This window comes from Calidris pugnax, unplaced genomic scaffold (genome assembly GCF_001431845.1).
Source record: "Calidris pugnax isolate Ruff unplaced genomic scaffold, ASM143184v1 scaffold42, whole genome shotgun sequence".
In the NCBI taxonomy this organism is placed as follows: domain Eukaryota; kingdom Metazoa; phylum Chordata; class Aves; order Charadriiformes; family Scolopacidae; genus Calidris; species Calidris pugnax.
In genome coordinates this window covers 13,044,844-13,065,648 of record NW_015090920.1, presented here as the reverse complement: position 1 = coordinate 13,065,648, position 20,805 = coordinate 13,044,844, and the positions used below count along the sequence as shown (strand labels likewise).

Sequence of the window (20,805 nt, the reverse complement as noted above, 5' to 3'; positions counted from 1 at the left end):
TGATAAATCTGTGTAATTTTATTTCCAGCTCAACAGGACATTGGATGTTACTAAACTGTTTAATGTACGTAACGTGATACTCTATGATAAAAATGATCCATTAGTGAGCTGAGTGACAAAAAAGAGTATCTAAAAAAAATCCTTAAGGATAGGCCAAGATCATTTGCATTTATTTTAATGATATCCAAATGGTGTTCTAACTAAAGATGTTAATAATTATGATGAGTAATAAAACTCGAGAAAGACTTAAACTTACTGGCAGGCTTTATTCTGCTGCAGTGTTCTGTTTGACATAATTCCATAACCTCTTCCCTTCAATAAATGTCAACTACTTTGTTTTATTTTTTTAAATTTCTTAAATGTTCTAGCTGTGAAAAGAGACAGAGCATGAAAATTGTCAGGGATATATCACGTTTTGCATTCACATGCTCATGTTTTTTGTTAGGGTGACTGAAAGGCCAGAGAAGACGCTGCAGGAAGACTTGCAAGCAACAATAAATATGGAAGTTGTTTCCAATGCAATGTTTTGAAATGCTTTAAGAGCTTTAATCAAAAGGTCCTGCTATGATCATTTCTGGTAGAGGAATAAGAGTAGTATTTTGACAATAAATATTTTATTTCTGATGTTACTTTCTCTGAAAACCACCATTGGGAAAGTGGAGGTAATTGATGACAACACAGATTTAAAGAATGCTATAAACTTATCTCATGGAAGAAGATGATGACAGTTTTTGAACATCGCCGACCAGTCAAGAACTGCTGCCGCCAGATGAAAACCTCCCATTGTTTTTACTCTGAAGCTTGATTACTTAATAAAAACATCTCTGTGACTCAGTAGTATCTGACACACGGGAACTACCTCAAAGGCCTTTGAGGTCCCTTCCTCTCAAATGTCCTTTAGAAGGCAGAATAACACATCTTTGTGGTGGCTCCAGATCATCTACAGGGACCTCTCTACCCATGACCACCTGGCTTTCAGTGCTCCTCTCTATGGCCGGTTTGAGAGTGTGGGACTGGTCTTCTGTTTCTGTGGTCCTACAGACATAAACATTATAAAATGATGGAATCATAATGGCCTAATCCATCTCCTACCAAGAAAATTGTAAGACTCTTAACTCTTCTCTGGGGCTGAAACTGAATGAGTTTGTGAACAAGTCACAGAAGGCACCAGGTGTGGTTAATATTTGCACCTGGACTGACAGTGTTCGGTGCAGGACAAGCAGAAAAAGGCAAATGAAGAGCTTTAATTTCTAAAGTGGGCACTTACACTGTTGCAGACAGAACCTCTAGATGCAGATTTGGTCTTGGAAAACAGTTTATTTTGGAGTGTACTATGGAGGTGGCCCTAAATAATCCCTTACCCTACACATCTTGGAAGAAACTAAGAAAATCATAATGTGACATTTTGCACACACGTGAACTGCAGTCCATACCAAATGAAGCTCACTGTGATGAATGACATTGGGTTAAAGACAAATCTGTCCCTGAGTGTCTTCCTCCTGAGGTCAAGACTGAGAGAAATAAGCAAAGCTAATAAACTTAATCCTTGACCCAGCTTTACCGGCATTTCCAAAGGCTGTTTCAGAAAATATAAACACATTAAAGAATAGCCAGAAAACCAATCTGCTCAGCAATCACAGATTTCTCAGTTGTGTGTTGAAGACATAGCAACCTAAATTACCCTTGAAATGACTATTTCATGTCATACACTTTTCTGAGCTATATTTATAGGAGATTTCATACTAGTAGTACAAGAACTTATTCAAGACAAGGCTTTAGCTTGGGTTTATGTTAGCATATAATTTGTAAAAGTTTGTAATAAACATGCCTCATTGAGACTGGCAGAAATTATAGGAAGGAAAACACCACTACTAACTTTGGGCTACTTGCTTTGATTCAGACCTCATTGTGCTGTGTTTGTTATGTCAGCTCCAGAACTGCAGAGAAGTGATGAATCGCTGTGTAACTAAGACCAGAGTTTCCAAAGCAGCCTCGTCTTTTTAGAAACTCTCTTTTGATTAAGGATTGTGACTTCCAATATAAATATTCATCAGAGGCCTGATGCTTAGATCAGGAAGTATACTAACAGGCTTTCATTCAGATAGGAAGAAATATGCAATGCATAATTCAAGACCTTAGGTCTGAGCTGGCATCCTGTTATACACCCACTGAAGTCGATGAAATTTTAGGGTGGACAGGAAGTCCCAACTGAAGTCTTACAAATAAACACTTAGTGAATATTTATATAAATATGGTAAACAGCACAGAAAAATACCAGTATGCATGCTGGTGGTCAGTCTGAAATTACTACTCTTCTCAGGCCAGTTTTTATATCCTCTAGGATAATAGGTCTATCATTATTTTTCCAATGCTTTTCAACTCGTGGTAAGAGATGGTTTCCCCTCTGTTAGTCACACAAACTAAACACATGTCTGTAATCTCAGTTTAGCTGCATTTGGAAACTAGTCTTGTTTGTAAATGATGAAAGGAAACCAGGCAGGAACCTATTTACCAAGTTTCTCTGTAGAAGCATTCAGTTTTTCCAAAGTAACACTTTTCTCCACACTGACCAGCTTCTCTGCACTGGATAAAGTTTCTGAATCCTTCAAAATACCAGTTTATCATTGGTACAACTCAGAAGCTTAAACGTTAAAGCATGCATCTATGTCTTTGAAAGTGTGTTTTATAAACTATTGTGATATTTCACTTCATGTGTGTACATTCTGTTATTTGAAATACATAGATGTTTTGGTCAAAATTACTCATGACACTGTCTGAGACACTGAGCAAGCTCAGAATGGCTCCAAAGAGCCAACACTTTAAATAATTTAAAGCTATGTTTCTTGTTCTTTCAAAATAAGCTTAATCTATTACTTACCTGTCCAGGAAGCTACTGTTCAAAGGTAGTGGACAATTGTGAATTAAGTGAAAAAAAAAAAGCTGTTGGTATAAATTAAATATTTAATTATAATAAACTGTGGCATTTTAATAATTAGCAAGAAGTCTTGTATTTATAGATTTTTCATAACTTAGTATGTAAGTAATGAAAACAAAACATTGATTATTCAACATACAAAAGCCAATTCTAAAGGTATAACAGATGAAGAGTGCCAAAGACAGAAGAGTGAATATTTTTTAAAAGCTATGCAATCATGTAATTAAATCGAGTGGATTAACTATGAGAATTCATACACATTCAGGCAAGTTAGTTTCTGTTCTCACTGACACTGGAGAAATAACGAAATTTCTGTTTCCCTACAGGTACACACTGCTTGGAAAACCATCTATTAACGTTGAAATTAATAGCATCAAGACCATTCATTCAGCAAGCCCAAAACCATAACAGGACTCAAATAATCAGTTACATAACAATGAAGTGTTTATGAGGGTGCAAGTTCTTCCAAATTGCTGAAATATTACAAGTATTACCTTGTTAACATTTGAATCACAGGCATGACCAAAACAGTAACACAGAAGAACGGCAGGAAGGAGAGTAAGAACAAGAGAGAGCAACTGACCTTTTCATGATGACAGTGCTTGACACCTTCTGCTGTTCCACTTTCTCCAAGTCATAGTCTCAAAAGTCTAAATTCTCTCTTCAAAGAAACAAATTCATTTAAAAAGCCTTTAAGAACAGCATCAAAGACTGTATGTATTTATACATATAGGTGTCTCTAAATATGCCAACTAAACTGCTGTTTCTTTGAGATATTTCAACATCACTGGTGGTGAAAGCTGCTTTGTTTTAAATCATCTCCACCAATGGGTTTTTCAGTCAAATCAAGACGTTTATTTTTAATGGTGTTTTCTATTAAATGGATAGCCAGATGGAGGCTGTGTCGCCAGCAGAGCCAGCAAATCCTGCCTAAAATGTGCAGGCACACTTTGTGCTGGTGCTTGCTCTTTAATTTGCTTCCTATAGCTCACTAGATACAGAGAAGACCTACCTGTAATCAGCTTCTCCACCTGAAAGAGATTAACTTGATAAATTCAGGGAAAATGAAGTGACCAAGAATCAGCTGTTAGTGTCTTTTCCAGTGGTAACCATACTTAGGCTTTACATTTTCCCATAGATACCATACGTACCTGTTGAACCTAGTTATATCTTCTGCTGTACCAGTGGAGATAAAGTGGGCATTTGATGGGCTTTTTTGATTCCTGAGGCCACTCAGTTGCTCTGTTTCCTGTTTTATGGTAGATCCTTTTTTTCTGTATTAAGTTCATATGAAATGGAGCAGTTTTCATATGGTTTTGGAAGTATGTGACCAGCAAAGCAGTCTCAAAAAACCAGCCAGTTTTATTTTCAGTTTATATTGCTGTAGATCTTGAATATCTTCCGCTTTACAAGCACCTTTCTGTAAAAGAAACAAAAGACAGATTTCTTACTCCCTGGCCATCCTGCAAAGTCCTGCATGAAACAGCCCATAGGTCTCATAGCAGTAATTCAGTCAAGTGCACAAATTCCACTCTTACCCCTGTATTTCTTACGCTGAAGTTGACAATCTCTTTGGGGAATGACGGTGAGAAGACTGGGTGGCTCAAAATATTATTGATGGGCTGCTGAACGTCTGGCTACAGATTTTGTAGAGTCATGAGGGAATTGACCATGCACTCTCTATTAATCTTCTATTAATTTATCTTGTGGCTGAATCCCACAGCTAATGTTGAAGACTTCAGCCCTCCATTTAGCCAATTTGGTCAAAGGCAGGCTGATGGCAACTGAAAGCTGTGACCAGCTGATGGCTGTATCTAAGGGTAGTTTGTGAAAATTGCTTTACTGGCCTTAGTCCAAATTTTACTAATAAAATGTCAGTATCTAAAAAAAAAAAAAAACCCTCCAAAATAACTGCTGGCTGAAGGTTCAAGGGCAACCAAGGGTTTAAAGGCAAGAAGGGTGAACTTGTCTCTGCTAGAAGTATTCTCTGTACGCCAGCAATGAAGTGCAAAGGGGCACATTTATGTTAGCACCACCCAGGCTGTCAATGAAGAACTGTCCTCAGAAATACCAAATTGACTTCATATGAATTTCTCACTCTTACAAAACCGTTTTCCCACCAGGCAGAAGAGATCACAAAATTAAGCAGCATTCCCTCCTTCTCACATCTCTGCAGTTTGTAAACACTGTGCCTGTCATAATGGTCCCAGGAGGTTTCCTTAACCATAATGTCTCATCTCTGCAAGCAGCTGCTTCCTTTTTGCATCAGAGTTCTTGGAGACTTGCTTCGCTTATCAAAACTAAACCACTGAAAAGCTGGTAAATAACCAAGTTCTATGGGGAAGAAATCCCACTGCAGTTGGACAGATTTTCTTAACCTATAAAATAATTCTGGAATAGCTGGTTTTTTGGCAAGATTCTAAAATGTAACAAAGTTTGATTGTTCTTAGCTTCTCCTAATTTTCTTACTTTGGGGTTACAGATGACCCTCAATACACACATGTTAGTCCCATTACTGTTAACAGGAGTTAAATATACACACATATCTAAGAAAGGCTTGACCATTTACTCTTAGTGTTCCAAGGTCAGCTGAAGTCTGGACCTTTTACTTTCTCTATGCTCCACTAATTGAGAACAAAGCTTATGCAAGACTTCCTTGGGGAACACGAGGTCTGAGGTTTTTACAGTCCACAAGGCTAAAATTCAAATATGAACCACAGCTGTTTGGACAGGAGTCCTGGACCTCTTTGTTTTGAACTGTAGTGACCTGCTCAGCCTTACCAACATGTGAAACTCTGAAAGCCCTGACAGCTAATGACTGGGATGTGACAATACCTAGGAGGTAGACCTGGGTAAAGTGACTAATTTATAGTGCTCTGGGATTTGCAGGTGGCAAGGCTGTTCTCTCTCCCCCCTCCCGCCATTGCTATACACATCATTTAATGCATATACATACGTGCATACGTACAGATTTGAATCTGTGTTCACCATCCAACCAGCTGACTCAATGTTCTTGTTGCAGATGGTGAAGTTCCTCCCCTCTGCCAAGTACAGGTATTTTTATGAGTCCCTGGTAAGAGATAAAATAAGAAAGGAAACAAAGTGTGGGATATAGTAGTCATTCAGCTTAAGTAGTGATAGACCTCCAGTGCCCTAACACTTTTAAATACATTCTCTATACCCATGGTAGTGCATTTATTTTGAAGTATATAATACATATAAAAGTGCCAGTTAAACCTTCCCTCTGATTTACATGCACTTACATGAATATTTAGAATGACAGCAATGAGTAATTTTGCAGAACAGAGACATGATATGCTGGATAACAGTTAATCTATTTAAATGGACTGGTAGTCCACCTTTCCGTGGCCACGATCAGCTGATAATCTCAGTGGAGGCTGCTTGGCTAATCATGTTTTTCTTGAAGTCAATGACAGATCATCTAATACCACCTTACATTTAGAATCCAATTCTGTTATCTTTGCAAAAATGATATGTATTCTCTAAATTAATGCCTGATCACAAGAAGACAAAGCATATCTTGATTTCTTTTGGGTGTCTGACCTTTCACATTCATTTTGCTGTTGCAAAACACATTAAATACTATGGAAAGACTGTGGAAAAAAAAGCATTTTCTTATCTGTGAAATAATGAATATCTTTGTGCATCCAAGATAATAGGTATTCCAGCATTCATACTTACTATAAAATATAGCAAGCAAAGGCTGAGTGAATTCCATTCAAGTACAGGTATTTTTATGAGTCCCTGGTAAGAGATAAAATAAGAAAGGAAACAAAGTGTGGGATATAGTAGTCATTCAGCTTAAGTAGTGATAGACCTCCAGTGCCCTAACACTTTTAAATACATTCTCTATACCCATGGTAGTGCATTTATTTTGAAGTATATAATACATATAAAAGTGCCAGTTAAACCTTCCCTCTGATTTACATGCACTTACATGAATATTTAGAATGACAGCAATGAGTAATTTTGCAGAACAGAGACATGATATGCTGGATAACAGTTAATCTATTTAAATGGACTGGTAGTCCACCTTTCCGTGGCCACGATCAGCTGATAATCTCAGTGGAGGCTGCTTGGCTAATCATGTTTTTCTTGAAGTCAATGACAGATCATCTAATACCACCTTACATTTAGAATCCAATTCTGTTATCTTTGCAAAAATGATATGTATTCTCTAAATTAATGCCTGATCACAAGAAGACAAAGCATATCTTGATTTCTTTTGGGTGTCTGACCTTTCACATTCATTTTGCTGTTGGAAAGACTGTGGAAAAAAAAGCATTTTCTTATCTGTGAAATAATGAATATCTTTGTGCATCCAAGATAATAGGTATTCCAGCATTCATACTTACTATAAAATATAGCAAGCAAAGGCTGAGTGAATTCCATTTGTTTTAATACGGAAATAATTTTGACTGCATCTTTGGCTTTGTGTGACATGGAAACTGGTGATTGTTTATGCTTTGCTACTTTTTTTGGTCTGCATTAAAATCCCACATGAGAAAGAAATTTTTCTCTAGGAACAAAATGTTACTTTTTTGAGACTGGGTTCTAATTAGTTGGGTAGTTTCTTTTCTGTCTGTTTCTTTTCAGTTGGGAAAACGCAATGCATATAAAATCCAGATGGATAGCACATGATGCTGGAACCAGCCCCAGCCAATCAGCCACGTCACTTGATTAAAAGAAACCTATAAGAACTTAAGTAAAAAACCAAACCCAACAAGATAGTAAGATAGATCTGGCTGCAATATGGGATTTCATCATCCTCTGAGATTGCTCTTCTTTTGCTGGTTGGCCTCCCCACACTGTATTGAAAGTTAACCTGTAGTTGTACTTAATTTAAACTTGCGTAGGATTTGTGATTAAGACCCTAAAAACCAGTGGTGGAAGACGTGGTAAGCAGGATGGGCAGGAAACTCATCATCAGACTACATCAGGCCACAAGAACCGCAGCTTTAGGGCAATGGGCTCTTTGGAAGAACTTGGCTGAGAGAAATCCATCCTGGAACAAACCCTAATATTGCAGACCAATTCTTTTGGTATGGATTTTGTCTGTGAATGATCGGACTTTCAGAGAGCAAGTCAGCCCATATTATGGCAATTACTCACCGCCTCGCTGGGTACAAAAGCTCCTGAGTATCTTGGGGTTTCACCAGACTTGAGAGTGAGATTTCTGAAGAGGTCTAAGGCAGGCTATGAAGGAGTCTGAAGGAGGGGCAGGCAGGCCTTGCGGAGGGATGGAGCAGCATCTGGAATCTCTACGGACAACTGTAGGAATGTTTATTATTCTTTGTTTATTATTTTGAGTGTGTGCTCTCTCCCTCTTCCTCTCTTCGTCTCCCTTTGTTATTTGTGTAATAAAATTCCTCTAGGCATATAAAGTCAGTCATCTGGAATTGTGCAACTCCTTCTGCCAGGAAGCTGGAAAAGCCCCTCCTGTACAGAGAGAAAAATATGGACTCGTCTCAACCATTTAGGAATTACAGAAATAAAGCATTTGTGTTTGGGTTACATTTATATAGTAAAGAGTTGTGGCAAACAATTTTGCTTCTTACTGTTAAAAATTCTGCTTTTATCCTTTCCAAGGTGCTATGTTTATTTAAAACTTGAGAAATGATTTGTACATTTTAAAATAAAGCGTGCAAAATACATTAAAAAGGCTCAGTGTCAAAGTTGTTTTTTCTGCCAGCGGGCACAGAGAAGAAAAAGGAAATGAGTAAGGAGAGAGGAGTGTCTTTAGAGCCACATGGCTAGTGAAATTTTCTATTTATTCTTTGGGGAAAAAGCAAAGTAGCTGCATAGCTGCTGGTTGGATAGGTGCCGGTACTATTTTTATTGGCAGGCAACTCTGAGTGGCTGAAAGGTGGTCATTAACACCCTGACACAAAGTGCTGACAGGGCGATTATAAGATTAACACCCTACGTTATATTAACAGTGTCAAAACCTCCCCTTACCTGTCAGTGAGAAATAATGGCACGAAGAAAAACATTATAGACATACTGAGATTTTAACATTAAAATGACACACAGCCACTAACTTTTTCAAATTGGTCTAAATATCTAGATACCCTACTAGAGTCCAATAAAATGAAAGAACATATTCTAAATTATAGTTTCACCAAATAAAATAATGAACACAAAAGCTAAGCCACCAGGGCTTACTTCCTCTCTTGTTGATGGCTTTTAGGCCCAATCTGCCGGGGAGTGGGTCTTTCACAACAGACGTCACTAGACTTTTGGTTTGGGATCTTGAAAACTCAGGGTTTTACCTTAAGACTTGACAAATTTGATAAACAGAGCTTTTCTGGAGAATCTTATTGCTGATGTGGAAGACAAAATTTGACTAGGATCTTTCTACAAGTTGACTGGTTATCCCAGACAGCACTACAACCTTGTTTTATGTCAATGAAAGCCTTGGGAGCCATCTATACTTGAAAGTGTCTCGGCTCCCAGTTCTAAGGATTGGGAGGAGCAAACCCTCTAGCATAGCTTCAGCTAAACTGGTTTATACTGCCCAGCCTTCTGATGGTTTGGTTAAATAAAATAAGCTACGGCAGAAAGTTCTTCCTGTAGCACTAGACCTACACCATCCCAGAAGGCCAACGTGGGCTGCATCAAAAGCAGCGTGGCCAGCAGGTCAAGGGAGGTGATTCTGCCTCTCTACTCCACTCTGGTGAGACTCCACCTGTTGTACTGCATCTAGCATTGGGACCTGATGGAGTGAGTCCAGAGGAGGCTATGAAGATGATCGGAGGACTGGAACACCTCTCCTACAAAGACAGAAGGCTCTAGGGAGACCTTATAGCCCCTTCCAGTACCTAAAGGGGCTACAGGAAAGGTGGGGAGGGATTCTTTTATATTTTATATGATGATAGAATATTCTATATGCTATACATTTTTGTCTGTAAGATCTATAGATAGAATACTTAGTACACATTCTTTATATGTATTTTGGCTTCTAAACAAGATAGGCAAAGCACCCAAAATGCCAAGTGCTTAAGTGTTGCATAAGAAAAGTTCAGTGGTTTTAAGTCAGATTTTCAGGGTTTTCAGAGAGTTGCAATGCCATCAGGATAGCTTAAAGTTTATTGAAACCCTTTGACAAAGTGTACGCAGTTAACTTAGGACTTGTTACAAATTACTAAAGCTCCATCTGAAAAGTTCAAATGTCTCAGAAACAGATCCAACAGAAACATTTAATAACTAAACAAGGATAAAGGATAGATTTACGACTGCTGTTTAGTTTGGGGGCTGTTGGAAGACAATGCAAAAAATTCACACTCTTAGAGCGTGCCTGCAGAAAATGGAGTATTTATCACATCAACAGATGAGAATTGCCAAAGGTAGGGAGTTTCCAATAAATAGGATTCTAGTTTTAGGAACAACCTGTTAAAGTATTTCTATGTGTAATTTTATTACAGCATCTGCTTTGGCTGAAACCAAGGTCTCCAGGGCAATTCTGAACTTTCAAGTCATCTATAGAATTGAATGTTTTCATCTACATATCTTTTTTACTTCAAAAAATGAAAAATATGACATAATTCAGAGAAAATGATGTTTAATCATGTTTCATTAATGATATTCATGCAGACATCTATGCTGACAAGAGTCTTGGAATATTTTCTGAAATGTTAAAAATGCCTTTAGAGATTTTTTGGCATTTCATGAAATTTGTGTGATTTTTCAAATCAAGGAAGACTCAAGAAACACTATCAAGATAGCTAGGTATTCCGTGGTCTAATTTATAATAAGATCAGGTGGCCATTGAAAAGACACTCAAGAAATGAGGTCTTGCATACATTACAGTTTTCTGGGAATTTAAGTGATATAGAAAGGCTTTGTTTACTAAGTGAATGGCACTGTATTGCTCTCCCTTGACTTTAGCCATAAAATGTTTAACTACACTGTTTTAGCTGTTTAGCAAAGGTATATATCTTTTTTTTTTTTTTTTTTTTTAAACTTTTATTAACATCCCTAAGTTACTTTGTGGGAACCCTGTGTCCCGTTTATCTGCCTCTGGAAGTAATTGAAACTCCTGTTTCATAGGAAAGGGAAGATTGTGCAGCTCTCCTGTTCAAAGGGCCTCTCTGTCCTCTGGGTAAGACAGAGACCAGCTCTTCAAGCGTTACTTCTGCTGGGAAGTACTAAGAGGGGATTATGGGCTGGTAGAGTTAGAATCACTGGTGAGTACATGCCACAGATTCGCTGGCTCTGAGCTCTGAATGGGAGGGGAGCAACAGGCTGTATCTGCTAATCCTTATCCCTTTCTTTCTGCACATCTTCTGTGTGACAAGAAGAGATCACCGGTGACATTCTGCCCCAGCCCCAGCCCTTCTTTCACAGTTGCAAATCAAGACACACTTTGGCAAAGTCGGGGTGGCAGCCAACAAAAAAAAAGGCGTAACACAAAGAAAGCCACCAAATAGTTAATAAACTATGAAATCATGTGTAGACTTGAAAATGGGAGGAGCACTACCTAAGACCTTATTTATAAAGGCGTAAAGACATAAAAGATGACCTTCTGTGACCACTAAGGGGATAACTTCATCAGGAGACATTTGTGCCAGAACATGAGCAGACTCGGGCATGTCAATCATGTTGAAGTGACGGAAACTTTACTGTAGTCCTTTGCGAGGGGTTCTGAATGAACAAGGCGGGGTTTTTTTGTTGGGTTTTTTGATTGTTTTTCATGGTGGGTTGTTGAGGTTTTTTTGAGTACTGTGTTTCTGATAGGCAGTTTGTGAACAGTACTAACTGAACACTGAAATCCTTAAACCTAGGTTCCTTAGTTTGGATCTGATGCCTTTACACACTGGGAAGAAAATTAATACACTCATGAGTTCATGGTCCTCCAACCACTATGCAACCCCGCAAAAAAAAAGTCATTATAAGATCACAGAATCACAGAATCTTAGTGGTTGGAAGGGACCTCCGAGATCATCGAATCCAATCACATAAAAAAACAAAACAAAAAAACCCACACAACAAACCCAAAAACACCACCCATCAACTAAACCCCACACCCACAACCCCCCACACAACACCCCACCACAAACCAATAATCTTGGGCACTAGAGCATGCCCTGAAGAGCCATGTCTACACGTTTTAATACTGAAAACTGTTGTCTACCTGTGTGTCTTCTCATCTGCACTGTTTTGGCTTCCTTAACATATGGCTAGGGAAAGATGGATTTTTGAGGCATTTATAGCTTGATATACATAAAAACACTCCTCTTTTTCATTTCTTTGAAAAACACTTCAGGGTACTAACTGGACAAAGTATTGAACAGTGACTACTGTGAGCAGCCAACTTTTGCCAAAAATGTACATATAACCTTCACAGAACCAGAGTGGGAAGTTTACATCATCAAAACCATACCACAAGCATCGATGGATAAAATTCAGGTGCTGCCCACAGGTGGCACAACATGGCTGACACCCACCACACCATACCAACACGAAGTAGCTCCATAATCACATGCACCAAAGACTTTCCCATCCCCTCTCTCAAGTTGAAGGCTAGGTCGTATAGCGGGCAAAATAATTCCTTACTTGAGGAAAGAAGTAAAATGTCTATGGTAGCTCTGTTGGTTTTGTTGCTATTGTTTCTATCTGTTTATTCTCGTTTGTCAAGATTTATGGCTGTTTAGAACAAAACAAGCACTGGTTTTGAAAGGTTGCTTAATGAAAGGAACAAGTTTCAACGTTATTCCCTGCTTTCATGCAATCAGAGGTTATGTTTATTTAGAAAGCTAACATTTATACAGATTATGCACTCTCAGTGGTTCCATGCCAAAAAATACATGACTAAAATGGGTCTTTCCATCACTCTTTCAGTTTGACCTATGATTGTTTTTACAGGAACTGGATCTTTTAAGCAGTTGGCTCTGGTAGAGTAAGGGGAAAGCACGGCACCTTGTGCAATCATTTGCAAACGGTGGCTTGAGCAAAAGGATATGCAAAATGCATTTGAATCACTCAACTGTCCAGACTACTCCAAATACTAATGGATTAGAATAATTGCCAGTGAGAATGGGAAGGGTCATCAAGGAAAGCTGGATGATAGCAGGGAAGATCACCAGTGAAGGAAGTCACATTTTTACACAATGTGAGACTTGATTGATTAAGCCATTCAACAAACTTTTAAAAGTATACAAACCAATAAAATAATTATTAGGGGTGGCAAATTGAGCTGGAAAAGTCACCAAATAATTATTCAAGTTGCAAATTCGCTTTTCTTGTATGTGCTCCTCAGCATCCTGCTCTTGAAAATGTTTGGAATATTGCTGGTTTTTAAGTGAGCAGGGTCCTAAGAAAGAAATGTTTGTCTCATGTTTGTGTGCAAGTACTTATTTGAAACTCTTTTAAAAAATTTCACTCACATCAAAAATGGAAAATCATTATGCTCAGAAGGATCTGCGTGGCTGCTATCTTTCTATTAACAGATTATCTTTAGGAGTAAATATCCAGCCTGATAAATGCGCTGTTTATCAGTCAGTTGATAGAAATGATACAAACTCATGTGACTAGGGAGTGCTTGAAAACTCTGATTTTACTTTGTTGAATATCTTTGTTAGGAGACAATGTTTTTCCTATGGAACCATTCTACAAATTAAGAATGTATGAAAAAAGAGATGTCTTTCAGCTTTCCAATATTTTTCCAGCTGAAAAACAGTGACAAAGCTTAAGGATGTGATTTTTTTTCCCCGTCCACATTCTCACACTTTCTAAATGTTTTCCAACTGGCAAAACAGACAGTGTTACTTCGTGTTCTTTCCTGCCTTTAGAAAGAAAGTAAGTTTAAAGCACAGGAAAGCCCTGTTTGAAAACAGTCCTAGTATTTCTCTGTTTTGAACTATTTTTGGAGAAAAGAGTAGAATTGAATTCTTTTTCTTTTCATAACTATGAAATGAAAAATTCACCAGTTCAGAAAACATTCTCCTCTGTAACATCTTCCTGTGCTTACCAAAAGCATATTTCTAACTTGCAGTTATTTTTCACTCACCTTTATGTGGCACTCTTTATTTTAGCCAAGCCTATCTTAGAGAACCACAGTCTCTCAACAGATTTTTCAGTATTTTCCTTCAACTAGAGATCTATATGATGTGCATCACCAAAGTGCTCATTAAAAAATATTAAGCACAGTTAAGCACCATGGCCCCATGAAAGAAAACGAAGCAAAACACCATGCACCTTGTCTCCACTGACAGTGACAACCCAAGTGTCTTAATTTCGGGGCTTTTTGCCTCTCATACATCAGGAAATCGAAAACTTTCATAATGCAGCACAAACTACCACTTCAGCAGGTGAATAACTAATCACCATTCACTTCTTCCCTGCACAACATTTGCCTCAGAGCTGTGTGTTGATGGCACAAAATGTGGCATAACTGGGGGGTGGGATGGAGGCGGGTGGCCGGTTGGCTTTTCCTCCTGGTCAGCCCTTCCCCTCTTCCTCCTTTTCCTTCTCAAAGCAAGATTTAAGCACCTAACTCACTTCGTCTTGTCCCTTTATGAATGGGTGTATATGTTGTGGACCTACGGTTTCTTTTGGTGGCTGCAGGCATGTAACTCCCTTAGCATGGGGTTTGGGACCTCTGATGGAGGTAGACGTGCCTCAACCCTGCTCAGAGAAGTCCCGAAGCATGGGGAAGATCCGCCAGACCCAAAGAAGTGGGAGAAAAATCTGACCTGGAAAGACAGCAGATATTGCTTTCCTTTCATCTCCCTTGCTTGCACTTTCATCAGGGAGGAGGTCATTGGACTCATCCCTGCGTGTAGGTTCTCCCCATTTGAGAGACAGAGGTAAAAGATGCTAATGAGAGCAGGATCCAGAGGTGGATGAACCTGCTCTGTGTCTTTACAAAACATGCACAACTGCCTCAAAGTGAGGAAAATATTGTGACTTACGTCTCTTTGCTAAACTGCCTCATTCCATTGTGCAAGTTTACCCCTCTCTGCTCTCTCATGTAAGTGCAGCAATTAAGTGGCATGCTGCTATAAAGAAAGGTTTCTCTTCAAACGGGGGAGAGTCGGATTCTGACTTTCCATATATTTCTGATCACCTACAATCCTACAAAGTTTACTAAAGGGTTTAGCAGCCTTTCATCCTGTAATTACATGTTGTGTCTCATGAATTATATTAAAGCTGGGGATGGAAGCTTCTCAGAAGACTTAGTAAATAACTGAAATGTGTAAGACTCTCTTTATTCAGAAAATCTGCCTGGAAAGCTCATAAGAAAAGGCTTTCCTGCAAGATTTTCTATACTTCCTACTTGAAGACAGGCTGGAAATCTGAGAACAGTCTTTCTGTTCCAGCTAAAGTGGGTAGGTGCCAGGGTTTTAGGAGGCTGAGGGAGAGGCAAGGGGGAGGAAAAGTAGTTATGCTTTTTCTTTAGAAATTCAGGTTCATCTTGAGTTTTCGGAAGAAGTTAGGATTCACTTTTGTTTTGTCTGAACAAATTTCTTCACTTTTATTTTGTCTAAACCATCTGGCTGAAGTACAGCCTGGGCTTGGCTTGCCTAAGAAGTCACATTGAATTAATAGCTCTATTCACAAAGCATAAATTAAAGCCTGTTTGTAAATCTCCGCAAGAGCTAATCTGCTCTGTGCACCTCTTGTCTGGCACACAGGAACCTCTTCTGCCCTGCACGAAAGACCAGCTCAGCCCACATTATTTGATATGTGCTTGCACTGGGCTTGATCCAAGTCTGAAGCTGAGCTGTACTTTCAGGATGATCTTTGGTCCAGGAATGTCAATATGAAATTATTTTGATGTGAGGTGCTATGTTTTCCAAAAGAACATACTTAATTTCTCCCTGCTTATGTTACTTAAGACAACTGCAGTTCAGTTCTTAAAGTATTGAGATAGCCTTCATAACTGATAACTACTTAACAGATTGGAAACCATGATCTGAGATTGGCTAGTTCTTGAACGGTAGATCGTCTGAAAATCTTAAGCAGAAATTATTGTGTGAAAGATAAAGCACCTGGCAAACCTTTTACCGTGTTTTCAGCCCTGAAAAGAACTACAGATGTGTAGAGGGAGTGGGCACAATGTGCTTAGGTAACATGTGATACAGAGTAAGACTTCACCAGAGGAGCAGATGTGCAGCTACGTGTGCAAATTGAGTAACTACATAAATAGATATATGAGCATGTAATGTTACAATCACAAGCAAAACCATCAGATTGAATCATGGATAACGATCATAGATATTTTATGTGCAAAATTTAAGAAGCTAAGAAAGAAAATAGGAACTAAACCAGCCATTTTTTTTCCCAACCAAGCTTTGGTGCTAACTTTTCAATAGCAAGAAATGTAGGTTAAGGATATGCAATGCCAATGAGCTCACAACTGCAATGTTTTTTCACAGAGAAGGGTTCCATGATCACACAGGGTAACTGTGAACACTCAGGACATCTCCCAGAAGCTCCACCCTATATTGCTTTTGGACTTTGAGACCAGGAAACCAGGGGGACCAACAATGCTCGCTCAATGGTTCAAATGCCAGCCCTACAAATGAAAGACAGGCCTGCCCTCACCCCAAAAAGTGACATCAGTAAGATAGCAGCAAAAACATCATTTGCAGGAAAAAAGGTACAAGCTGCCAGATTCTAGTTTGGCTTCAATGTGTCTATGGTATAAATGACATATAAAAAAGCTTCTACCAGGGACTTGCTGCCACCCTTCTCCAAAATTGTGATGGGTGCTGCATTTTTGAGGTGCCTGGCTTGAAATAAGACAGATTTTTAATTTTTTTTCAACCGTCTAAATTCTTCCTCTCTTAAAACCAGCCCCTGCTAAGATGTTTCATGTCTGATGGCCACGGCCAAGGCCCTTTCAGTAGAGTAGCTCTGTCCTATATAGTGCTACCAAGAATAAACACTGCATGAGCGTAAGTGCCAAAAGAGAAAAAAAATCCCTCCCTTTCATTTTTTTTTTCTTTCCTTGCAAGGCCAAACATGCTGTCTTTGGACAGATTTCAATCCTGCTTTAATTCATTAAAAAAGTGAAACAAAATCACCATTTACATCCTTGACAGCTGGCAGGTTTTATGTGTTCTTACTGCTCCTGCCAAGTCAAAAAAAACTTTTCATTCAGCTCTGTCATGGATCTTTGGAGTGCTGGAAGTGTGAGAGATGTCAAAATGTACTCATAACAATGACATACAGTACCTGAAGGCAGGAACATATTATGCTAATGTACTGGTGTAAAGGAAGTTACAATTCTCCTTTTTACTTAAGAAGAAAAAAAACAACCAAAAAAAAAAAAATAATCTCACGACAACATCAGAAAACATACCAGTCCCAAAAGAGGGAGAATTTTGCTTTCTATAAAGCTATCTGGCATGTTCCAAGAGCTTTCTGTTCATCAGATTGCATTCCAGCATATACTAGAGAAGGAAACGAAAAAAAGAAAGGCAAGTATCTCAACAGGGAGGAAGGCAGTCTTTCCCACTGGGTATCAGGGCCCTTGACAGGGACAGTTTGCACTCCTACGTGATTATATTTGCAATATTCCTCTGTCCTGGTTTGAGGCCTCATACAGGACGGCCGCACAACGGGGCACCAAAAGGAAACATTAGAGCGATTGTAAGGCGGTGATAAGCAGCGCCGTGCAGCTCCTGCAGTAGAAACAAGGAACAGAAAGGGTCTCCAACTTACATTTTCTGCAGCTTTCCCATGGCCCTAGTAAGACAATAACAGAAAGAAAACCCCTTCCAAATAAAAAGCAAACACCCCCGTAGCAGAGCTGAGGCATGATGCAAACCCCCAGTGTTTTATGCCACAACGCACGTAGACCACAGCCCAGATCACATTGCACAGAATATATAACTTGCAGGCACACAATCCAATCCTATGCATCCAAGCTCTATACAGTCAATGCGTTTCTGTGCCAGAAAGGGGTTGTACAGAAAAGCTTGGCAGCTGCTTGAACTCTGTGGCATTAGGTGAAGTTATCTAGATTACAGTTCAACAGAATCTTAGTTGCCACTTGAATTTTGATGGGGACAAAGATAAATTAGAAATTGGACCTGCTGATATTGCATTTCCTTGTCTCGCTGCCCACCCCAAGGAAATGCAAATGTAAGTTAAATCCATCTAAGCACAAGTGTAAGAGGCGAAACTTTCCATTTCCACCCTGCACAGCTGTTTACATTAGAGAGAAACACTTCTGAAAAAAAAAAAAAAGAACGCCGTGATATAGTTACAACCCACGAGCACACACCACTACTATCATTTCCAGAGGCGTTTGGGAGGGAGCTGTTGCAGCTTTCTGAGCTGAAGCCTCACTCAGGAAGGACAGATGCCAGATCATTATTCTTGGCTTTAAGATAGAAAATAGCTTATGGGCATAAGATGCTATTTACTGCCTACAGTACATTTCAAAGAACAGCTATCTTGTCAATCATATACTCTTTGTATTACTTGACTAGGTCATTTTAATTTTGCTGTGGTTGGTTATTTTAAAATCAGTGTTATTCTATGATCAGCTACCCCTTATCTATGGTGGTGAGAATAGCTTGGGGTTGCGACTTAAAGACCACAAATATGACTAGTCTTGGCTCTGAAACTTTGAGACCCAAAGGCACAGGCTTTTCTTACAAAATGCAATCATTATGGCATGCATATAGCCCTAAGGTATTTCACTTACTAAGCCAACAACTGCTTAAAATGGCAAGCTGCTCTTGGAAAAATCAACTTGCTGCTTTTTGCCTGTACAAGATCCCTTTTGATACACATAAATTTTTAGAAAATCTAAGCCTAGGGCAATTGTCTACCTCAGAGATACAGTTACAAGAGGATAATAAGTAAACTCTGTTACACTTCTGTGCTTATCTTTACCTGCAGTATTGTGGATGCAACTGGCAGAAATTATTTGTTCTCCTTAAAAAAAGCAAACACTCCAGTGGAAATGTGGCTCTGTGTGCATGTCTGGTGTGAGGGAGATCAAGAAAAACACCAGCCTGAAGGAGCAGGAATAGTGTGGTGTCTTTTACCAGAACTGGTTCTGGGAAGTTTGGAAATAAAGATGTCTAAGATAGAGGCACATCCAACTTAATCATCTTTTGGTCACTTATTTTCAGGACAGAGCACGGTGCCCCAGGGTTCAGGTCACAGCACTCCTTGTGAAGCCCTCACACAAGAGCCTGTGACTGTGTTGTGAAGCTGAGGGGATGACAAACAGCAGCAAAAGGAAGGGGCTAAGCTGGAAAAGCAGGAATTGCTGTAATTTATTTCTCTTTTCTTCCATCGCACTTGTGAAAGTCGCACGTAGCAATAGGAGAATAACCTGGCTACAAATACAAAACTCCTCAGTGAAAGGAAATCTGAAGTATCACTATGAATCACTAACATTAATTCTTAAGAAAATTAGATCTGTGCCAAGACAAGGCTCACCAAAGACCTTATGACTACACCATTGCAACTGAGCAGACACTATCTGCGCTTTGGGTAAGGAGTCTCGGGAGCTGCTCCTCTGCTTCAGCAGACTTGTAAAACTGCATTTCCAAAGAAGGGAAAATGGAGGTGGAAAGTTAAGGTGGCACCATCTCATGATGTTATTCCAGGTTGTTGGCTTTGGGAGTGTGAACAAAGAGAGGTAGGCAACCTCCCATTTCTTTGGTATACTTTAAAAAATTAAAAAGGCATCTTTTGAATCATAATATATATTTTGATATCTTGCAAGGAAGTGAGTCTTGAAGTAAAACATTTCTTCAGATTTTTTTTTATTACTTCTAGATTAAGTGACAGGTTGCAGATTTCTGTAGCCCCATTGGTTTATGATTGTGAAGTCCAATACGGTGCACACAAATGAACACCCAAAGAGTCTTTGTGTGGAGACAAAGCTCTGAATGCTGACCGACCGACACCAGGTCCACACATCCCCTCTCCAGGGGGTCTGGTTGTAACAGCATGTCATTTTTGAGAAAGAGCACTGGTAACAGTCATGTATTTCCTACACCAAAATGGGCTTTGGGTTCCCATTCCTCAGCAGGTTGCAGTGCATGCCATGCCAAAGGCTGGCTGTCCTCCACACGGGGAGGAGCACCTTTCACCAGCCTCTGATCTATGGTTGGACACGTGCAATATGCTGGCAGCAGTGGGGGCTCTGGAAGCCTTCAAGATAAAAGGCACTTTCTGAAAGTAAGATTACTTTTATTACTGAGATGATGTGAAAATGTTTGTTTTATTAGGTATCTCTTCAAATCATTTAATTATCATATTAGTTGTTTTCATAGCTTATATTCTGAGGGCACAATTGTGTGACTGAATGAAAGATTGCCTCCTGCCAATTTCATTGTACAAACAGCCTGGAGCTCTCTCTGCCTTAAATATATATCCAGAAGCGGGCTGAATGTGTGTGGGAAGTGGAGAGAGACTTTGGAAACAAAAGGAGCTCTTACCCGAGTTCTCTTTTTAAGACTTTTGTTCACACATTGGCATTTTCTAAAATAGCTAATGATCCTTTGAAGACTAAAAAAAAAAAAAAAAAGTAGTGCTGTACTTTGCTTCATGCTAATCAAACGATTTCACAGTTGTTTACAATCAATAAAATATTGCTTTGGCCATATCAAGGTGAATATCAAAAATCAAAAAATTCTATGATTGCACATCTGGGAAAGTTCTGCTTTTCCACATGAAATATAATGCAACTCTGGAATACTGGGACTGCCAAAAAGCATATCTACACACCATATAAATGGTGCAGTTGCAAAAATTATTCATCTAGGGAACTTAAAGTTAGCGGGGTTGTAGAAAAAGTAGATAGGGGTATAGAGAAATTGGTAAATAGTATTATTATCAATCATGATTATTGTTTTTGGGGCTATTCCAAAGTT

The 20,805-nt window shown here is 39.1% G+C and overlaps 1 long non-coding RNA gene across 12 annotated transcripts in view; it reads left to right on the top strand.

Annotated features, from left to right (window-relative positions):
• The window catches only part of LOC106892605, a 227,871-nt gene extending 220,665 nt beyond the window's left edge, over positions 1-7,206 (top strand). For 9 of the 12 annotated variants that reach the window (XR_001412900.1, XR_001412907.1, XR_001412904.1 and 6 more), the window contains 2 exons: positions 446-1,102; positions 3,262-6,657. This is a non-coding gene — a long non-coding RNA (uncharacterized LOC106892605). Of the gene's footprint in view, positions 1-445; positions 1,561-3,261; positions 6,658-6,684 lie in introns of those variants that run through there. The other 3 variants (XR_001412901.1, XR_001412906.1, XR_001412897.1) reach the window with 3 other exon arrangements.
• Positions 7,207-20,805: the final 13,599 nt, after the last annotated feature.